Source organism: Zootoca vivipara, chromosome 5 (genome assembly GCF_963506605.1).
Source record: "Zootoca vivipara chromosome 5, rZooViv1.1, whole genome shotgun sequence".
Classification (NCBI taxonomy): domain Eukaryota; kingdom Metazoa; phylum Chordata; class Lepidosauria; order Squamata; family Lacertidae; genus Zootoca; species Zootoca vivipara.
In genome coordinates, this window is record NC_083280.1 from 52,296,281 (window position 1) to 52,317,118 (window position 20,838).

A 20,838-nucleotide genomic window follows, 5' to 3' on the forward strand; every position below is an offset into this window, starting at 1 on the left:
AAACAAAAACATATTTATTCTATGAACAGTAATGCATAATCTGCATTTTAACATATTCATTTTACTACTGTGGTGGAGAGGAATGTGGTTCAGAAATGGGGAACAGAGGCCAACCCCTTTCCTGTTTGTTCAAAAACTAGCTTATTTCTGGAATGAATCACAACTTGCGGTGCTCATGTATACTTCTACACAGCATAAGCACAGATCTTGTGTTTCCTCCTGGACCGTGTTCAGAAGGTGGTGGTGGGGGATGAGTGCTCAGACCCCTGGGCTCTCACTTGTGGGGTGCCTCAGGGTTCTGTCCTCTCCCCCATGCTTTTTAACATCTATATGCAGCCGCTGGGAGAGATCATCAGGGGGTTTGGGCTGGGTGTTCATCAGTATGCGGATGATACCCAGCTCTACCTCTCTTTCAAATCAGAACCAGTGAAGGTGGTGAAAGTCCTGTGTGAGTGTCTGGAGGTGGTTGGAGGTTGGATGGTGGCTAACAGATTGAGGTTGAATCCTGACAAGACAGAAGTACTGTTTGTGGGGGACAGGAGGCGGGCAGGTGTGGAGGACTCCCTGGTACTGAATGGGGTAACTGTGCCCCTGAAGGACCAGGTGTGCAGCCTGGGAGTCATTTTGGACTCATAGCTGTCCATGGAGGCGCAGGTTAATTCTGTATCCAGGGCAGCTGTCTACCAGCTCCATCTGGTACGCAGGCTGAGACCCTACCTGACTGCAGACTGTCTCGCCAGTGGTGCATGCTCTAGTTATCTCTCGCTTGGACTACTGCAATGCGCTCTATGTGGGGCTACCTTTGAAGGTGACCCGGAAACTACAATTAATTCAGAATGCAGCAGCTAGACTAGTGACTGGGAGCAGCCGCCAAGACCACATAACACCAGTCTTGAAAGACTTACGTTGGCTCCAAGTACGTTTCCGAGCAATTTCAATTCAATTCAATTTTTATTACAGCAAAAGCCAGCAATACAGAATATCATAATTCCAAACAAAAGAAAAAGAGCAATAACATCACCAGAAATAAAACAATTACACAAAAGGAATTTGCAATGTGTCATTCAATAGAAGGGATTTACGTTTCTTGATAGCTAAAATGCAGAATTTAGCCACGTCATATGACACTGGGCTTGAGGAATCTTCCAGAAGGAATTTTCGTAAGAGTTTGGGGGGAAACTCCAAATAATATTGCAAGGGTGTAAATTTTGATAAAAGGGGTAAAATAAGTCGAGCTCGTTCTTCACTATAAAATTCACAAAATAAAAGAATGTGAGTTACAGATTCTACCTTGTTAGACATGCAAGGGCTAAGGCGCTCATGAATTGGTACCCGCATAAATTTACCGTACAGCACCGCTGAGGGCATTGCATCAAAGAGAAGGCCCATCTATAAGCTTCATTAGTGATGTTAGATAAGTAAGGGGCAGCTGTAAAATTAGGCCATGATTTTAGACATCTATAATTCTCCGGGAGTAAGGCATCTTCTTGTTGTAATTCGACATCGTAAAGTCTCTGAGTAATAATTATTTTCGCCTTCTTCAGAGTTCCATTAAAAAGATCTTCAGGATTTAGGCCAATTTGTTTGATCTTGTTAGTTATTTGCATATATACTGCATTAGGTGTGCTCTTTGGGGTACCGAATAGTGATCTTAAAAATGTTGATTGTACTGTTTCAAGGGTCTTAAGATTGGCAGAAAGTCCAATTTGAGAGCCATACAGGAGCTGGGCTAAAGATTTTGCCTGAAAGACTTTTAGGGCCATAGGAAGGAAGCCAGCGCCTTTCCTTCTGAATAATCTAAGGATGGCATTTGCATTTCTTCCTGCTGAAGTAGCTGATGCGGTCAAGTGTGTTGACAATTTGGCATTGTAGGAGAAGGTTATGCCTAAATATTGGAAGATCTTTGTTTGTTCTATGGCATTTCCCTTTATACTCCAATTGTCGTTCTTAAATGAACGGTCAAAACGTACAATTTTAGTTTTGGCAAAATTAATTGTTAACAATTTGGTGTTTGGTGTTGCATTGGTCACTAAACTTCCCTAGGGCACGTTTCAAACCAACTTTAGTTTGAGAGAGAACAGCGTCATCCGCATACATTAGAACTGGTACTTTTCTACCACTAGAAAACACGGGAGGGTGGGTATCGATTTCATGACAGCATGTGATCAGAGAATTATACGTTTCCGAGCACAATTCAAAGTGTTGGTGCTGACCTTTAAAGTCCTAAACAGCCTCAGTCACGTATACCTGAAGGAGCATCTCCACCTCCATCGTTCTGCCTGGACACTGAGGTCCAGCACCGAGGGCCTTCTGGCAGTTCCCTCGCTGCGAGAAGCCAAGTCACAGGGAACCAGGCAGAGGGCCTTCTCGGTAGCGGCACCTGCCCTGTGGAACGCCCTCCCACCAGTTGTCAAAGAGAAAAACAACTACCAGACTTTTAGAGGACATCTGAAGGCAGCCCTGTTTAGGGAAGCTTTTAATGTTTAATAAATTATTGTATTTTAATATTTCTGTTGGAAGCCGCCCAGAGTGGCTGGGGAGACCCAGCCAGATGGGCGGGGTATAAATAAATTATTATTATTATTATTATTATTAATATATTACCATGTCAGAATTAGTATAACATGTTTAGCCTGATAAAGAGGAGACTGAGAGGAGATGCAATAGTCATCTTCAAATATGTAAAGGACTGAAACATGGAAAATAGAGCAAGCAGCGGTGGAGGAAGCTGCTTTGGCACCTGGGGCAGCGTGCCCAGGGGTGGGGTGAGGGCAGGGCGATCCGCCCATAGGGGCAGGGCACACAGCGGGGCCTCCAGAGTCTCCCTGCCTCCTCCCACTCAGCTGCCCTACAGCTGGGGGGGAGGCAGCGGGCAGACAGTTGGGCAGCAGGAGAGACATGTGGCTTGGGCGTGCTGCAGGCCCCGCGGTGAGTGCCGACCGGCATTTTGTCACCCCCCTCAGTGGTGACACCTGGGGCAGCCTGCACCCACCGCATCCCCCTTCCTCCCCCCCTGGGAGCAAGCTTGTTTTCTCCTGCTTTGAAGGGTGGGACCTGAACCAATGGCTTCAAGTTCAAGAAAGGAGATTGTGACTAAACAGCAGGAAGGATTTTCTGACAGTAAGAATTGTTTGACAATGGTTCGGACTCCCATGAGAGGTGGTGGGCTCTCCTTCAACTGAGGTTTTTAAGCAGAGGTTGTGTGGTCAACTGTCTTAGATGCTTTAGCTGAGATTCCTGGATTGCAGGGGGTTGGACTAGATGATCCTGGGGGTCCCTTCCAACTCTACAATTCTATGATTCTATAACAGCAACCCAATAACCCCACTCTCAGACACATTTAAAGGGCCATAGATCATTTAATAAGCCAAGAAAGAACTGTCATCTAGTAGTGTTATTCCAGCATACTAGCTAGAGAACCAAATACACATAAACTAATAGACCCTGATTACTAGAGAAGTCTTGAGATGAGACATCAGTACAGCTCTTTCTCTTCTTCTACATCATCTACAATCCTCAGCCAGTCACCCAAGACACCCAAATAAAACATCTGAAAATGTGACAGTTTTGTGTGTAACAGTTTAAATCTTTTGCACAAAGTTTCAGTGGTATGTGGTGCCTTCCAGATGTTGGACTACAACTCCCATCTCCAAAGATCATCGGACTTAAACCTTAATGGAGGCCAATGGTCCAACAGACATCAAACTGTATCATTTATTAATTCAGTCCATGGGGTGGTCCAAGTGCAGGAATTGAGACATTGTACAACAAATTGGACAAGTGCAGAGCATTTATCATTTGTATAGCAGGTCAATCCCATAGGCATCTATGTGGGTGTAAGGAAAAATAATTGCAGAGACAAACAAACCTTCATACAAAATGCCGTAAAGAATTAATGGCAATAAACCATTGAGTCTATAATTAACATCATGAATAAGTTTTAAATGCAGCCCATATTTGCTCTCATATATTATTACAGAGTTGCTAACGGATGCAAATTTCCTATCAAATCAGCCAGGACCAAATAATAGCTCTAGCATAATATATGAGAATAAGTGTCAGCTGTATATCTATCTACATTGAAAACCAACTAATCAAAACACATTCATAACCAAATACCTTATATGATTAAAGTAGCAGAATCTAATGACGACGAATCCCTTTTAAACTTTACTATTTGATTAGCAGCATTAACATGATTTTTCACAAGCCGGCCACTCCCACTCTGGTGGATTTTGCCTGTCTAGGCAAAGAAATTACAACCTTGATGAGAAGATAAATTAGGGGGGAAAGCCCAGAATAAAAACATAATGTAATGTGTTAAAACACATTGTTCCGATGCAATTAACAATACTGTCTGTGAAATGCACAGCTATGAATAGTGGGTGTCACAAGACGCTTCTAGAATAGCTTCTTCTCCTAGAAGTTACGTAAGAAATTTGAAGGAGGTGGTTTGCTTATTGATTTGTAACCAACCTTTCCTCTAAGGAGTTCATAGGACCATGAGCATGCAGCAATATGAATTCATCTATGTGTGTCACCAGCATTTCTATAATACTAGGTGATGGAAGTGCCAAGGAAATAACAGAACCAGATTGAAAAGGAACATTTTTGCCTGGCGCCTAACGGTGTATAATGAAGGTGCCAGGCGAACCTCCCTGGGGAGAGCGTTTCACAGACAGGGAGCCACTGTAGAGAAGCCCCATTCTTGTGTTGCCACCCTCGAGCTCTTGAGGAGGAGGCACACAAAGGAGGGCCTCAGAAGATGATCTCAGGGTCTGGGTAGGTTCATATGGAAAGAGGCGGTCCTTGCGGTATTGTGGTCCTGAGCCGTTTAAGAACATAAGACATAAGAACATGCACTTTGAATCTCGATCTAAAACAGGAATTCTCTTGTGCTTCGGAAGCTATCCAGCCTATTAAATATGGTGATTTGGTGGGTGCCTTCTTTACACTTTCTCTTTTGTATCCATCCTGGGAACTACATTGCTTAACTGAGATGCCTACCTGTGTCATAATTTCATGTGTGAACCCCTTTGTATTCATGCTCTCCATTGAACATTGTTTAATGATGATAGAAGTCTTAAAGCTATGCTGGCAAATAAATTAATAATAATAATAATGTCATAGTCATACATAGAAATACAAAGATGCAGACTACAGTGGTACCTCGGGTTAAGAACTTAATTCATCCCGGAGGTCCGTTCTTAACCTGAAACTGTTCTTAACTTGAGACACCACTTTAACTAATGAGGCCTCCTGCTGCTGCCGCGCCACCGCAGCACAATTTCTGTTCTCATCCTGAAGCAAAGTTCTTAACCTGAGGTACTATTTCTGGGTTAGCAGAGTCTGTAACCTGAAGCGTTTGTAACCCGAGGTACCACTGTATAAGTCTGAGCAAAAGCCTCCATCCCTGAGAATAATGATGCTAAATGGTGACAAATTCTCCATTCCTGTGGAATTCATTGCTGAAAAGGTAGGGCATGCAACATATTCTAAATTTGCCCCTTTTTACGGTTATGCCAGATAGATTTAGTGTATTAGTTTGTGCCCTTTTGCCAGGAAATAAGCCCAGTTGAAGACAGTTGGGATTTTGAGTAAACATTCATTGGATTCACTGTTCAGCAGTTAGGGGTTGTATGCATGAACTTTAAAAGGATACTATGTGGTGGTGCCTGTAACTGAAGGTACCCATGTGATTAAGTCCAGCATTACCACTCTCCTCTTAGGACCTATGAATGACACAGAGTTAAATTGAGTCTTATTCCCCATCAAGTGTGTCTTGGATTACAGTCTTGGATATAGGGGAAGACAAAGGGGTGGTGCTAAACACACAGCCAGAAAATATAGGTGACTGTCTACTTATGGCACATGATAAGCATTAAAGCAATTAGAGCAGCCTTTCTCAACCTTAGGTCCCCTAACGTTGTTGGACTAGAACTCCCATCACTCCCAACCACTGGTCATGCTAGCTAGGGATGATGGAACTTGTAGTCCAACAACATATTATTATTATTTATTATTTATACCCTACCCCGCCCATCTGGCTGGGTTTCCCCCACCACTCTGTGCGGCTTCCAACAACAAGCAAAATACATTAAAATATCACAGATTAAAACAACGTATGGGGAACTAATGTTGAGAAAGGCTGAACTAGAGTGTGGCTCCTGTTTGTCTGAATCAGATATATACAAGGTATGTGTGCATGTCATTTATATATCATAAGAAGCTATGGAAGTCATCCTATAAGATACAGTATATCTTATGATTTCATGCTGATTGTATGTATATTGTGTGTGTGTGTGTGTGTGTGTGTGTGTGTGTGTGTGTGTGTGTGTATATATATATATATATATATATATATATATATATATATATATATATACACAGTATAAAAAGTTTGCAAATAAATAAAATAAATACAATTTTAAGGGTGCACTGCACTGGACTTGGTGTGAATAATTGCTCCCAAGGAAATCTGGGAGTGAGAAATGATGCAGGAAACAAAAGTAAGTCTGAGTAAGTTTGCCCCACTTCCTGCCTGGCCCTGGGAAAGGTGGTAGGACAGGCATCCCCAAACTTCGGCCCTCCAGATGTTTTGGACTACAATCCCCATCATCCCTGACCACTGGTCCTGTTAGCTAGGGATCATGGGAGTTGTAGGCCAAAACATCTGGAGGGCCGCAGTTTGGGGGTGCCTGTGGTAGGATATTGGAAGTGGGGTAGATCCACCACTTTTCATCCTCCCTGGCCCCACCTGGGATTGTGTTGTAGGCCTAATTGAATTCAGCTGCACAGCAGGTCTTGTGGAATTCAATGAGCGAATCATTGGATGACTCAGTATATTTCCGACTCATGTCAGTTTCACAATTGTTCGTTTGTAAGTTTGTTCCATTCCATTTCTGCATTTATCTGCTTAATTAAAAAATATATTATGGAAAGTTATTTCAAACCTCTTCTGGTGCATTTTTTTAAGCTGAGAATGGTACAGAATTAAGAGTGCAAAATCTGAAGACGTCTTATGTTCTGATCTGTACATTAGGATGAAGTGTGAATAATGTCCATTTCCACTGGAATTCAAAGAAAACTGAATGCCTAATGCATCCCTACTTCAAAGCATACATGGATAGAATAAGGATTCACTTCTTATATTGTGATAAGCTGCTGTAGTTATGTAAAACTATACTGTATAGTAAATTTAACTTCACAGAGGCAGATACAGATTTGCACATTGGTCAAGGTCTGTTTGGTATTCTTTACTGTGTTGCCATATACCATCCATTATGCCAGCACTTCGTCTTGATCTTTATGATGCAGCTCGTTAACATTTGTTCCTGTTCATTATGTAGTTTCCATAAGAATGCTAGATTATCCCACTATATTAATTTGCTGTTGTTGTTTTTTAAAAGAAATTCTAAGCAAAGCCACTGGCCTGCCTTCAAAATGGCACTCTACAATGGCAGCTTTCTTTTGAATATTTATGACTTTCATGACCGTTGCACATTGCCTTGCAGTGCTTACTACTCTCACTCCCTTTGTTTCAGAGACAATGGGAAATTTATTTGTGTGGCTGCTTTTAATATAGAATTAGGCCACCTGGAATGAAACCCTCAAGTTTCACCCATTTCTTGCCACCACCACTCTTTCGAATTACAAATTTTGTAATCATATTGAAAATGAATTACTTCTGCTGCACAACCTTCACCCTGTAAAATTGCTAAATATAACATCATGACCTCACACACAATAAAATAAATAAATGTCAGGGGCAGTTGCCGGGAGCAGGCCGGTAATAACTCACACAGTGTCAGTGAAACTAACTCTATATTCAAAGAAACAAACAGCTTAGGAGGACAGGACTAGTGAGCACAGCAACTCTTCTTGGTAGATCTTGCCCCAATGAGGCAGTTGTGAGGCCTGAAGGTCCCTCCCTTCCCACAACTCTCTAAGTGTCCTCCTTCCCTGGGTCCTTCCCAAGCAATCTGAGACTCTGTTGACAGATCTGTTTCTGCTTCACCCTCTTCATAGCTCTGTGGGTTCTGGGAAACCAAGGGGAGAGAAGCTGGTCACATCAGGAAGGCTTCTTCGGTGGCTTACCTCATCTTTGTCTCTTGCCTCCTCTCTTCTCTAGCCTCTGCTTCTGCCTCTGATTCTAGACTGCTCTGTTACAGCTTCTTCCTGCTCACTAAATCCTGTTACCTCTTCAGCTTCCAACACCTCTTCTACCCAGTCTGCTCCCTCTTCTCCCCCTGACCACTCACTGTCCCACCACCAATCCCATGGCTCTGAGTCTTTGACCCATGGAGGTTCCCCAGCTGGTGCCTCCCAACACTCCTCTGCACCCAGCCAGTCTATGACAATAACTTGGGAAAGCTTCCCAGGTGATGTAAAACAGAGTCTGACTAGCTCAGTTACCATACTGTTGAATGCCACCCCAATCTCCAAGCAAGATTCCAGGGGTTCCATATGCTTACCCAGGGTTCGTGTTTAATTTAGGAATGAGGCACAGAGGAGACTATGGTGTCTTTATGTTTTACAGTTTATTTACACATATATACAACCTGAGCCTACAATGGAGGTGTTTGTAGCATTAACACTTGGAAAATGTCATGTTTCTCCATAGCTGCAGCCTTGGATTCAAACAGAAATCAAATATTGCTCAGACTCTCTCTCCAGCGTGCTGCTTTGCTTCTGACGCACATCATTGCAGCTCAACTCTAAACTTTGGCTTCATCCTTTCAACTCACCATGAAGGTCAAACCCATTTGCCATCTCACACAGAGACCCTTTCCTTTGTTTCCCTTAATTGCCCATCAGACTATCACCTCAACACAGGAATCTAGCTTGGCTTATTTTAACACTTGTTGGATCCACATATAGCCTACTTCCTCTCCCCAAAACTCATAACAATACTTTCACTAGAATGCTTCTAGATACGGCTTCACTCCCTCTGAAAGACTGAGTTCACAGCTTGGGGTGGGGGGGGGGTGGGTCTTCCTGGATTCTTTGCTACCTGTGGTATTACAAGTGGCAGTAGTTAATATGGAGGAGGTTCTAGACTTGTGTAGGCATTTGTAATGAGCATGGTATGTTCAAGTAAATTAAATGTGTGCACCATCATGAAGTAACAGCTTTGCAATTTGGGGTACTCCTTGATCAATCTTTGACACTAGAGGCACGAGTGACTCCTGTGGCTAGGAGTTCCTTCTTCCAGTTTCATCTTTGACTGTTCCAGCACTAGGATAGCCTGAATACAGTGATCCATGCATTGGTAATTTCAGTACTTGATGAAACTCTTTGGGTTGTTTCCATGCCTCTGAGATTCAGTTCAGGCCTTTAGCAAGGACCAGGCTTTGAGTGTGGTAGGCTACCCTGTGGAACTGCTTGCCAAAAGAAGTTCAGCAGGAATCATCCCAGCTTTCTTTTTGACATATTTTTGAAATTGTATTGTTCAGGCATACCTTTAGAATTTGAATTTTTTTTACCAACCAGCTTTATTGACATGTTACTGGTGTTGTGTTTTTTAAACCAGTGGTGTTATTGTTGTTTTCGGCTGCACACCACATATTTTCCTTTCCACATATTTAAATAAATAAGTGGTTGACCACAGAGATGCAGGTGCTACATGAGCAATTTTCATAACCTTCCGCAACCAAATGAATTGCAAAAACCAATCAGAAAAGGATTGTTAAATGATAGCTTACACTTGTCCATTGGCACATTTCAGCTTCCGACAAACAAAGTTGCAGTACAGTTTCTATAAAGAACAAGGTAGTTATACCAATAGTTACTGAAATACAACAATTACAAAGCATGAATTATCGATGGATATGAGTGGTAGTGGAATGTAATTAGCATATGGTTTAAATTAGTACATTGGGATGGCTCGAGACTAGACAACAACAGTAGTATTTATTAAATAAATGTCATATTAGTAATGACAGTCCGTTGGGTTTGGTGGAATGTCTACATTCCGTTAGGCGCTGAACGGCACCCTGATGACAGTCTCATTAGAGAGGCAATGACCAAATAGAGATCAATCTTCTTCAAGGTCAGGGTTAAGTGAGGTCAGTAGCTTTCACTCCCCGTGTCCTTGTGATTCATATTCCAAGGTTGAACATAACAGTATAGTCATCATGACTTGCCTATAGCACATAAAACAAAGAGAGTCCAAACTATAGCTATGGGACCAGCTGTTCTATTTTGCTAAGGGAATGAACACACACACACAAAATTGTGTGCAGCTTGATCAACATACTTACTTAATGGTCACTGATGGTCAGTTGATGTTCCTGAAATAAATGCTGGTGACATTTTCCTGCTGGGAAAAGAGGAGGAGCTAAAACTAGTGTGTCCAGAACATCTGGAAGGAACAGAGCGACAAACAAGTAAGGTAAGTGCAGTAAGGTAAGAAGTGCAGTAAGTGCAGTAAGGTAAGAAGAGCGATGGAGTTGCCACAACTATGATGTGGTGCACTTGAGAGCATGCGTATAAAGGAATGTGAGAGGGGCAAGGGTGCCAAATAAATAATTTGGATGCCATATTACTCAAGTCCAACCCTGCTAGGCCAACCAAAAGACATGAGGTAAACATTCCCTCACTGCTAGGATTTCTGCATGAACAATGGAATGTTCTTCCCCTCTTCTTGCCCACCCCCTTGCACTCTCTAAATCTGTTCTAGCCCCCTGGAGCTGATTTAGGGAATGTGTGGGGCACATGCAGGGGAAGGAGGGGGAAAGCGCAAGTGGAAATCCTTGCACTTATGGGATACTGTTCTTGAATACGGTGATTTTCACTGAGCACAGGAAAAATGGCTCACGCCACGGTCCTGATTCTGACCTTCCCCCTACACTGCTGCTACGGTGATAATGAAAAAAACCCACATTAAATGCACACACATTTTAATGTATCATCTAGTTTTGCTTCTATATAATATCGATCTAGCAAAGCATCATTCCTTTCATAGTAGTTCTCAAATGTAATAAATGCACCACTCTTCTGTGCTATCAATTCAGTTTACAGAGTCTGTGTAGTCACAGTACAATATAGTTGGTTGTCTAATAAGCTGGGTTAGGCTTTTATTTGTTTTTATATAGGTAAATCACTTCTACCCTCCATTAATGGAAACAAAAAGGGGTAAATATTAAAGGATTTACAGTGTGCACAAAAGCAAAATGTATACTAATAACAATAATAGTAATATTAGTAGTAGTAATGAAGTAAGTGAAAAGACCTATAAAAACAGAATGATGAAAATGGCATTCAGAAATCCATTAGCAAGGGGCTATGATGCTTCAGAGCTCAGGGAAAGTATTTTAAATTTAGCAAAGACCTTTGCGTTCAAAATCCTTAATGAAGATTTTTTAAAAAGACTAAAAGCTGCTGTAAAATCTTGAAATAAGGCTAACACCTTGATTCATAATGGACTGCAAGTCAATACTGTTGTTCTTAGTTACATTACTGCAGACTACCATTATCAGAGTCCACAGTACTCTATGCCTTCAGCTCATTTACTTTCTAGCATGCTCTTTTTCGACCAGGCTTCCTCCATTATTTAATTTATTTGTCTGTGCTAGCTCTATGTAACAAAATGATAAACAGCAGCGCACTGGCTTTATTTGGCTTTTGCATGGGAGGAGAAATAAGATTTGGGCACAATCCTCTCTATTTTGTTTGAATGCATTTCAATACTGTTGGTTTGAATGGAACTTAAGAGGGGCGTAGGGTTTTTTTGGTGCATACCAGTTTGCAAATATATTGTGCCAAAAATATCAAATTAGAATGAAACTGGAGTTGTAATGAAATATGGAATACTAGCAGCCTTGTACCCAGTGTTGGTCAGGGATTGAAAGAAACCATAGAATCAGTGCAGTTTTTAAATCATTGGTTATGCAATTTTGAAATGTTTAGGCTACCATCTTGATTCAAAATGGTGTCCATTCCATCAAAACAGATGAAAACCCAGTCAGAAACTATCATGCAAAATCTGGATACACTGTCATTAAGCAGTGCCCAAATGCATAGCAAAGAGACAAATTTGCCAAAACATATAGTGGACTGGTGATCCACTATGTGGTCAGTTGGAGAAATTGAATCAAACATCCTGAACAACATTCTGCTGTTGCTGAAATTGAAGGAAAACTGTTTGTCCATCACATCCAGTATTATCTACTTTGACTTTCAAAGGGTCTCAAGCAGAGGTCTTTAATGTCATTTGCCACCTGATATTCTAACTGAAGATAATGGAGCCTTGGGCCTTCTTTACTCAAAGTATGTGCTCTACAACTGAGCAATATAGTCTCTTCCACCTAAAGGCAGAGATGGGGCATTTTCTCCTTGTGGAGAAATATGTGGGAATGACTGAGTGAGAATGGAGCACATAGCAGATCTCCTAGAAACCTGCTGATAACATAAGGAATGTGGTGAATATCATTGAATATTTGACGGCCAGGAATGAAAAGCAAGCAACATTAGTTTTCGTGGATGCAGAGAAGGCCTTTGATAATATATCTTGGAATTTTATGATAAAGAATTTGGAATTCTTTATCATAAAATTGTTTATAAAGGGAATTAAAGTGATTTACTCCAATAAAAAATCAAAGTTGATAGTGAACAATGTGGTAACAGGAAACATTGAGATTATGAAAGGAACAAGACAGGGATATCATTGTCACCACTATTCTCGGTTCTGGCAGTCTTTCTTAAGGCTATAAGGGAAAATAAGAAAATAAAAGGAATTTCAGTTGGTCGAAAAGAGTATAAAGTTAAAACCTTTGCTGACGATTTGGTATTGACAGTGGAAGACCCATTACGTAGTATGAAAGAGGTATTGGAAGAAATTGAACAATTCGGACAACTTGCAGGTTTTAAATTAAACAAAAAGAAAACTAAAATGTTGGTTCAAAATGTGAAACAATATTTGGTGGATAAGTTGCAACAACAGACTGGTATAGAAATAGTGAAAAAAGTAAAGTATTTAGGAATTAGGTTAACGCCAAAGAATATAGACCTATTTCAGAACAATTATTATGTGGAATAGAATAAAAAGAGATCTGGAAGTATGGGGAAGGATGAAACTATCCCTATGGGGTAGGATATCGACTATCAAAATGAATGTGTTACCAAAAATGTTATTTTTGTTTCAATCAATTCCAATATTCAAAAGGGCAGCGATATTTAAGGAATGGCAAAAAATGATTTCAAGATACACCTGGGAGGGGAAGAAACCAGGAATTCAATATAAATTATTAACAGATATTAAAGAAAGAGGAGGCTTCACCTTGTCAGACTTGAAATTATACTATGAAGCGTCCTGCCTTTGTTGGTTAAAGGAATGGATATTGTTAAGAAATACAGATTTGTTGGATTTAGAAGGTTATAATAATAGGTTTGGTTGGCATGCATACCTATGGTACAATAAAACAAAGGTTCAGAAAGGATTTGGTAACCATATATTCTGAAGATCTCTGTTTGAAGTTTGGGATAGGTATAAAAACCTATTAGAATGTAAAACTCCTTGGTGGTTATCACCTTTGGAAGTTATGAGTGTTCAAAAGATAAATATGAGTGAAAAATGGGTCACTTATGAAAAGTTAATAAAAGAGGAAGGACATAAATGTAAAATGAAACCGTATGAAGAGGCTAAGGAGTATGTAACTGATTGGTTGCACTATCGCGAAATCAATGAAATGTTTAAAGAAAATTTAAAAGAAAGTGGATTTGATCATAAGAAATCAAAATTTGAAATTGAAATATTGGATAATAGTTGTAAAATATTGTCTAAAATGTATAAAATACTGTTGGAATGGCATTTGGAAGATGAGGAGGTAAAGTCGGTGATGATACATTGGGCCAAAGATTTTGGATATAATATACAGTTAGAGGACTGGGAGAAACTATGGAAAGAAGGAATAAAATTTGCTGCATGTAGTACTTTGAAAGAAAATATAATGAAAATGATGTACAGATGGCATATTACACCAGTGAAACTAGCTAAAATGTATAAAATAAGTAATAAATTGGAAATGTAAGGAAAGAGAAGGAACGTTTTACCATATGTGGTGGGAATGTAAGAAAGTGAAAAGCTTCTGGGAAATGATATATAATGAGATGAAAAAGATGTTAAGATATACATTCATTTAAAAAAAAACCAGAAGCTTTTCTACTTGGTATTGTAGGAGAGGATATTACCAGACAAGATAAAAAAAATGTTTTTGTATGCAACGACGGCAGCAAGAGTACTATTGGCACAGAAATGTAAACAAGAAGAATTACTGACGATAGAAGAATGGCAGACGAAGTTAATGGACTACGCAGAGCTGGACAAGATGACAGGGAGAATTTAAAACCAACGGGACCAGAGGTTCTTGAAGGATTGGACTAAATTTGAGAAATATTTGAAAGACAATTGTAAACAAAAAATTACGCTTGTAGGTTTACAAGAAGTTTTGTAAGGAGAACTATATGAAATATTACAGAAAAAAGTTAAGAAAGTAAAAAATTGGTTATTGTTTTTTAAAGTAATAGTGAATTACGGAATACAAGAAGAAGTTAGGATGATTGGAAATCTTTAGACGTGGCTGAGGGAAGTCCAAAAAGCTTGTATAAGATGTGAAGGAATGTTAAATGATGTATGGAATGTATGCAAAAACCTATATACAGTGGTGCCTCACAAGACGAAATTAATTCGTTCCGCGAGTCGTTTTGTATTGCAAAAATTCCGTCCTGCGGTTTTCCAATTTAAACAAATCAAAGCAAACACACACACACACACACACACACACACACAAATCGTCTTGCGAAGCACGGCCATAGAAAAATTCGTCTTGCGAGTCAATAAAAAGATCGCAAAACGCTTTCGTCTTGCGAGTTTTTCATTGCGTGAGATATTCTTCTTGCAAGGTACCACTGTAAAAATCTTTATATATATAAAAAAGATTATACCAGCTGCAAACAGAAAATGTTAAAGCGAGCATTGAGACTTCTCAAATACAGCTTAGACGTGTCCTTAAAGCAATCTTGAAGGAAAGACTTGAGCTTAACTGAATGAGAATTCTTTTTGATCAGCAGTTACAAGGGTCAATGCTGATTCAGATGCAGAACATCAAATCAGAAGGTGGCTGAGGATGAGTGCTGTTGGTGTTGTTGTTGCTGCTGCTGCTGCTGTTACCTGTTTCATTGCCAAGATGGCTTTTAAACCTGTGGTTGGCAACCTGAGTCACCTGGCTTGGATAATACTGCAGAATTTACCCCTTGGGCAGCAGGTGGAATCCTGGATAACGGTTTGCACAAGGTCATACATCTAGTTTGATCCAGAGGTTAGAATGGCCTGCAAATCAATTCAGGAGGAGCAGGAAGGAGGGAAAGGACTCTTGAAAGAACAGGCAGCAGATGTAAATAAGTTTGTGATCATTCCAAGGCAAGGCAGGAAGCCCTGGCAAAGGGCCACTAAGAGGCTGATTAGTGTTGATTAAAGGAAAAACAGGTATATAAAAAGGATAATTATTGGGTGCCAATATCAAGTTTGGGGCAAGTACTCTTTGGTGAGGGAACCCCAACAGAAATTTAAAATCACAATATATGCAGCAAAGTGAAGCATGGAAATATAGGCTGTTAGATATTTAAAACATGTCCTTTCGAGTGAGCTCCAAAATAGTCCCTTCTTCCTCCAGCATTGGAAGATAAAATGGTTTACTTACTCTCCAAATGTCATGTTTATGTGCTTTTCTATACATTAGTCAGCAAAGTTGCATAGATAGTAAAACTTATTTTTGTTCCAAAGTGGTGGAAGTACTAAGGCTTCCTCTCTTGACATCTCAGGAAAGTTGGCTGTGTTTTTAGACTCAGGTTGGGCCCAGGTCTGCCAGGGAGAGCTGCTTTTGTGATGTTCACTCTGTTGTGGCTCGTTCAGCTTCCAAACAAACTATGCACTTAAGAAAGAAAAGTCTACTACACTTTTAAAAGCTGCAATTTGATAATGCATTTGAAAGTGATGTCCATGCCTCCTTCAATTTTGTTATAATAAAGAATTTTCTAAATAATAAAAAAAAACCAAACCCTGCTGTTTGCACTTCTAGATTTCTGTGCAAGGGAAATTTCTGGGTGTGTTTTTTCCTCCCAATGTGCAAATCAATCTCAGATTTTTCTTACCTAATCCCCTGACTAGTGGCCACACTGGTGGAACAATTCTTCTGTTTCATCCAGAATGCTATAAATGTATTGTTAAATTGTTCAGTCTAGTCCAGCATAAGTTTGTGTTGTTGAGGCTGGCTGCTTTCAAAGATGCCAGAGGCAATTCTCAACAACACAATTTGCAAAGGTCTTCCTGTAAACAGAGGAAAGTATTTCTCTAAATGTCATCAGTTGATAGTTGCTGTTACAACTGACCATCTGCTAAGGTGAAGCTGCAGGTTGCTTGCAAATTTTTGCAATTGAAGCCAAAATGACCCCAAAGCAAATCAGTAAGTATTGCTTAACATGAACCTTGCAAATAGGCATCAGAAAAAACAAAATAGTTTTGCTGCGTCAACATGTTCTAACAAAAAAAAATGTTTAAGGTTCATAAAGGGCTTTATAAACCTGTGAGGTACTTTTCACTACTATTACATTTGTAGTGGTGTTAAGAAACTGACAAAATACTGTTTTTTCATCTTTGGTACTCATCTTTGGTACGGATCGAATTAATGGGTCCCCCACCCACATGGATGATATCAGATGCATAGGTGCCATCTCTGGGGGAGGGGGCTGGTTGCCGAAGCACCCACAAAATTTTCACTGTGAGTGCCTGGGGGAGCGACCCAATGCGTCACAGGTGTGACATCACATGACACGCGTAGGGCTCAGCACAGCCGCAGGAGGGTCCAATGGGGTCCCATCATACTGTGTGACATCAGAAATATTTGAGACAGCATAAATATTTGTATTCATAAGCTTTCAGGGAGAGACAGAATTAATGGGTCCCCAACCCGCATGGACGATATCAGATGTCACCAAAAATTCAAAAGAACAGATTTGGAGACAATTAACTAGCCAATTAAGTCAGGGGAGGGGCCCATGACACAGTCTACATAAAATTTGCATATGCTAATAGATAATAATCTAAGCTTTAAAAATGAGGAGAAGGGACAAATACGTGGGGCATGGACTTTCTGGACCACCCCCTAACACTGCTCCTGGTCCCACAGATCAACATCATTCTTACCTGAATAGAACATCTAAAGTAGTATATGCCCAGATAAGAGTGTTTGGCCTTATGTAATTTAAGATGGGCCCATGGTTCTTACGGAGACCAAGAAGTCCAGAGCTGCTCCCAAGAAGAAAGCTTAAGCATGAATGTTTTAATCCTCCCCACCACCACCAACTATCGCCCAGTCTCAAATCTTCCATTCTTGGGCAAGGTGATTGAGCGAGTGGTTGCTGAACCACTCCAGACACGCCTGGGAGAAACAGACCATTTGGATCCCTTTCAGTCGGGATTCAGGCCTCATCATGGGACTGAAACTGCCTTGGTCGCACTGGTTGACGATCTTCGGCGGGCTAGGGACAAAGGTGAGAGCTGTTTCCTAGTTCTGCTGGATCTCTCAGCGGCTTTCGACACCATCGACCATAACATCCTTCTGGACCGTCTAGAGAGGGGTTGGGAGCTGGGGGCACTGTCATACAGTGGGTTCCGCTCCTTCCTCCTGGGCTGCGTTCAAAGTGGTGGTGGGGGATGAGTGTTCGGATCCCTGGGCTCTCACTTGTGGGGTGCCTCAGGGCTCTGTCCTCTCCCCCATGCTCTTTAACATCTACATGCAGCCACTGGGAGAGATAATCAGGGGGTTTGGGCTGGGTGTTCATCAGTATGCGGATGATACCCAGCTCTACCTCTCTTTCAAATCAGAACCAGTGAAGGCGATGAAGGTCCTGTGTGATTGCCTGGAGGCGGTTGGAGGATGGATGGCGGCTAACAGATTGAGGTTGAATCCTGACAAGACAGAAGTACTGTTTGTGGGGGACAGGATGGGGTAACTGTGCCCCTGAAGGACCAGGTGTGCAGCCTGGGAGTCATTCTGGACTCACAGCTGTCCATGGAGGCACAGGTCAATTCTGTGTCCAGGGCAGCTGTCTATCAGCTCCATCTGGTACGCAGGCTGAGACCCTACCTGCCTGCAGACTGTCTCGCTAGAGTGGTGCATGTGTAGAGTGGTTATCTCCCACTTGGACTACTGCAATGCGCTCTACATGGGGCTACCTTTGAAGGTGACCCGGAAACTACAACTAATCCAGAATGCGGCAGTAAGACTGGTGACTGGGAGCAGCTGCCGAGACCACATAGCACCGGTCTTGAAAGATCTACATTGGCTCCCAGTACGTTTCCGAGCACAATTCAAAGTGTTGGTGCTGACCTTTAAAGCCCTAAACGGCCTCGGTCCAGTATACCTGAAGGAGCGTCTCCACCCCCGTCATTCTGCCCGGACTCTGAGGTCCAGTACCGAGGGCCTTCTGACGGTTGATCTTCCTTGCCTGAAGCAGCGGGCAAGGAAGATCAAAATAAGAGATGAAAATCAATGAAATGCTGTTGTTTGGTTATTGGCTATGGCTCTGTCACATCTAACCATATGGTCTGAGGTAGTACCATCTACGCTGATTGTAACACATAATCTTCACCATAACCGTCTTATATTGTAAGGTGTGAGCCTGGGATAATGGCTCAAAAGATGAAATGGACAAATAACCTGACAATATTGATTTATGTACCCAGATTTGTCTTAGTGTTAATATCTGGTCATTGTGACCACAGGAACCCCAAAACATGGAGATAGTGAGCTGCATCCTGAAGGAGCATCTCCACCCCCTTCGTTCTGCCCGGACACTGAGGTCCAGCACCGGGGGCCTTCTGACGGTTCCCTCGTTGCGAGAAGCCAAGTTACAGGGAACCAGGCAGAGGGCCTTCTCGGTGGTGGCGCCTGCCCTGTGGAATGCCCTCCCATCAGATGTCAAAGAGAAAAACAGCTACCAGATTTTTAGAAGACATCTTAAGGCAGCCCTGTTTAGGGAGGCTTTTAATGTTTAATTATTTTATTTCATTTTTCTGTTGTAAGCCGCCCAGAGTGGCTGGGGAAACCCAGGCAGATGGGCGGGGTATAAATAACAAAGTGTTGTTGTTGTTGTTGTTGTTGTTAGACTTCATCAATTCAGAAAAGGAAAGTGCCTGTCAGTGGGGTGGACAAGTACACTAGCAAAAACTTGGAAATCTTATTCTACATGCAGATGCTAATAGCTGGTGGCACCTGGTCAGTAAGATGGAATGTCAATAAACCCTTTTAAGCAAGTGGAACTGATGCTGCACCTGGAAACCCAGCAGGCAAAGCTGAGAGAGGCCACCCCATCCTCCTAGGTCAGCCTAGCTTGGATGTAACTCAGGCCAGATCCATATTCCCCACCCAGGAGTAAATCCTGGATGCAAGCGGTTTTACTATTCAGCGACCTAAGTCCTAAGTGTCACAATAACTTGGTGCTTTCATACTTCTGAGAAGTATGGTCTGTAGTCAATGTCTGCTCTCTTCAGCTGATATGAACTGGAGGGGACCTAACAGAATGTCACACTTCTCAGGGGTCCAGTGTGAAATTCAGAGAGAGTTCAGTCAGGGAATGGAATAGCTATTTGTTTTTTTTATCCTATGGAAATAATGCTTGGAAATAGCAAAACTGCTATAACTCCCCTCACTCCCCCCCCCAAAAAACCCCTAGAGTGGTTTGTTTTAGTTTCCTGTTACATGTGATTTGAAAGATTTATGGGGTGTTTTGTTTTTCCAGGTAAACTGTTATTCTTGCAATTTAGCAATTATCTATACGTTCCTCAAACACTGTCTTGACCCACTCCTGTGTTGCGCTTTAGGAAATTGTCTGATTCTGAAAGGCACTATTACACATTGAAGTGATTGCTGTTGTTTGTTGCTGTTAACACCCAGGCAAGAACCATCCTGGCAGGCAAACAACATCTCAGCTACTAAGTATTCATAATTTGCATATCAGCAATAAAAAGAGGGAAAGGAATGTAAACATATATTATCATTCAATAGGCTGTAATTTTAATTGCTTATAAATGTTATTAATTCTGATTGTGATTATCTGAATAGGTAATAAGGATAAAGGCTGTCAAATTAATTAAGTACATATTCATTAAATTCAAGGTAGCTTCAGTTTCTTTTATTGCAAATACAATAAAAATACACAAATACAATTAACACTTAATCTGAATCTCAGTAAGTTACATAATCATGTGACTCAGAATAAAAGGAGGATACAACCTTGGCCTTTTACTTTTTACATGGGAAAACATTAATGATGCTGACATTGGAGACAATTAGACAGTGTCAGCCAATTGTTTTTAGTCAGCTTTCTCTCACATCTGTGGTGTCTACAAGCAAGAGCGGCCATTGTTTCTGCAGGCCGCTGTCGCGCTTTGGCTTTTTGTGCTAACCGTCAATCTCTTGGCGAATATCAAAGCTGTGAGGAAATTAGAACAGACCAGCATCACACTAAAGCTTAGCAGGGTGCATCCACTATGCTACTAATTAGGCAGTGGCCAACAAAGTAACCTGTCAATGCGTGCTTGCTATTTCCCACACACCTGCATTTCATACACTAATAAGCATACATTGATGGAAAGAAAGGGAGAACCACTGAAGTGTGAAAAATGAACAAAACATAACAATGTTTCTATCCCCACCTAGACCACTGCCAATTACCGTTAAACATGAGGTAGAATCAACATGTCGGAAGGAACACAATACAGTATCTGAAACTAAAGCGAGGGACGGGAGGGGGGCAACCGAGCGAGGGAGTTGTGTGTGG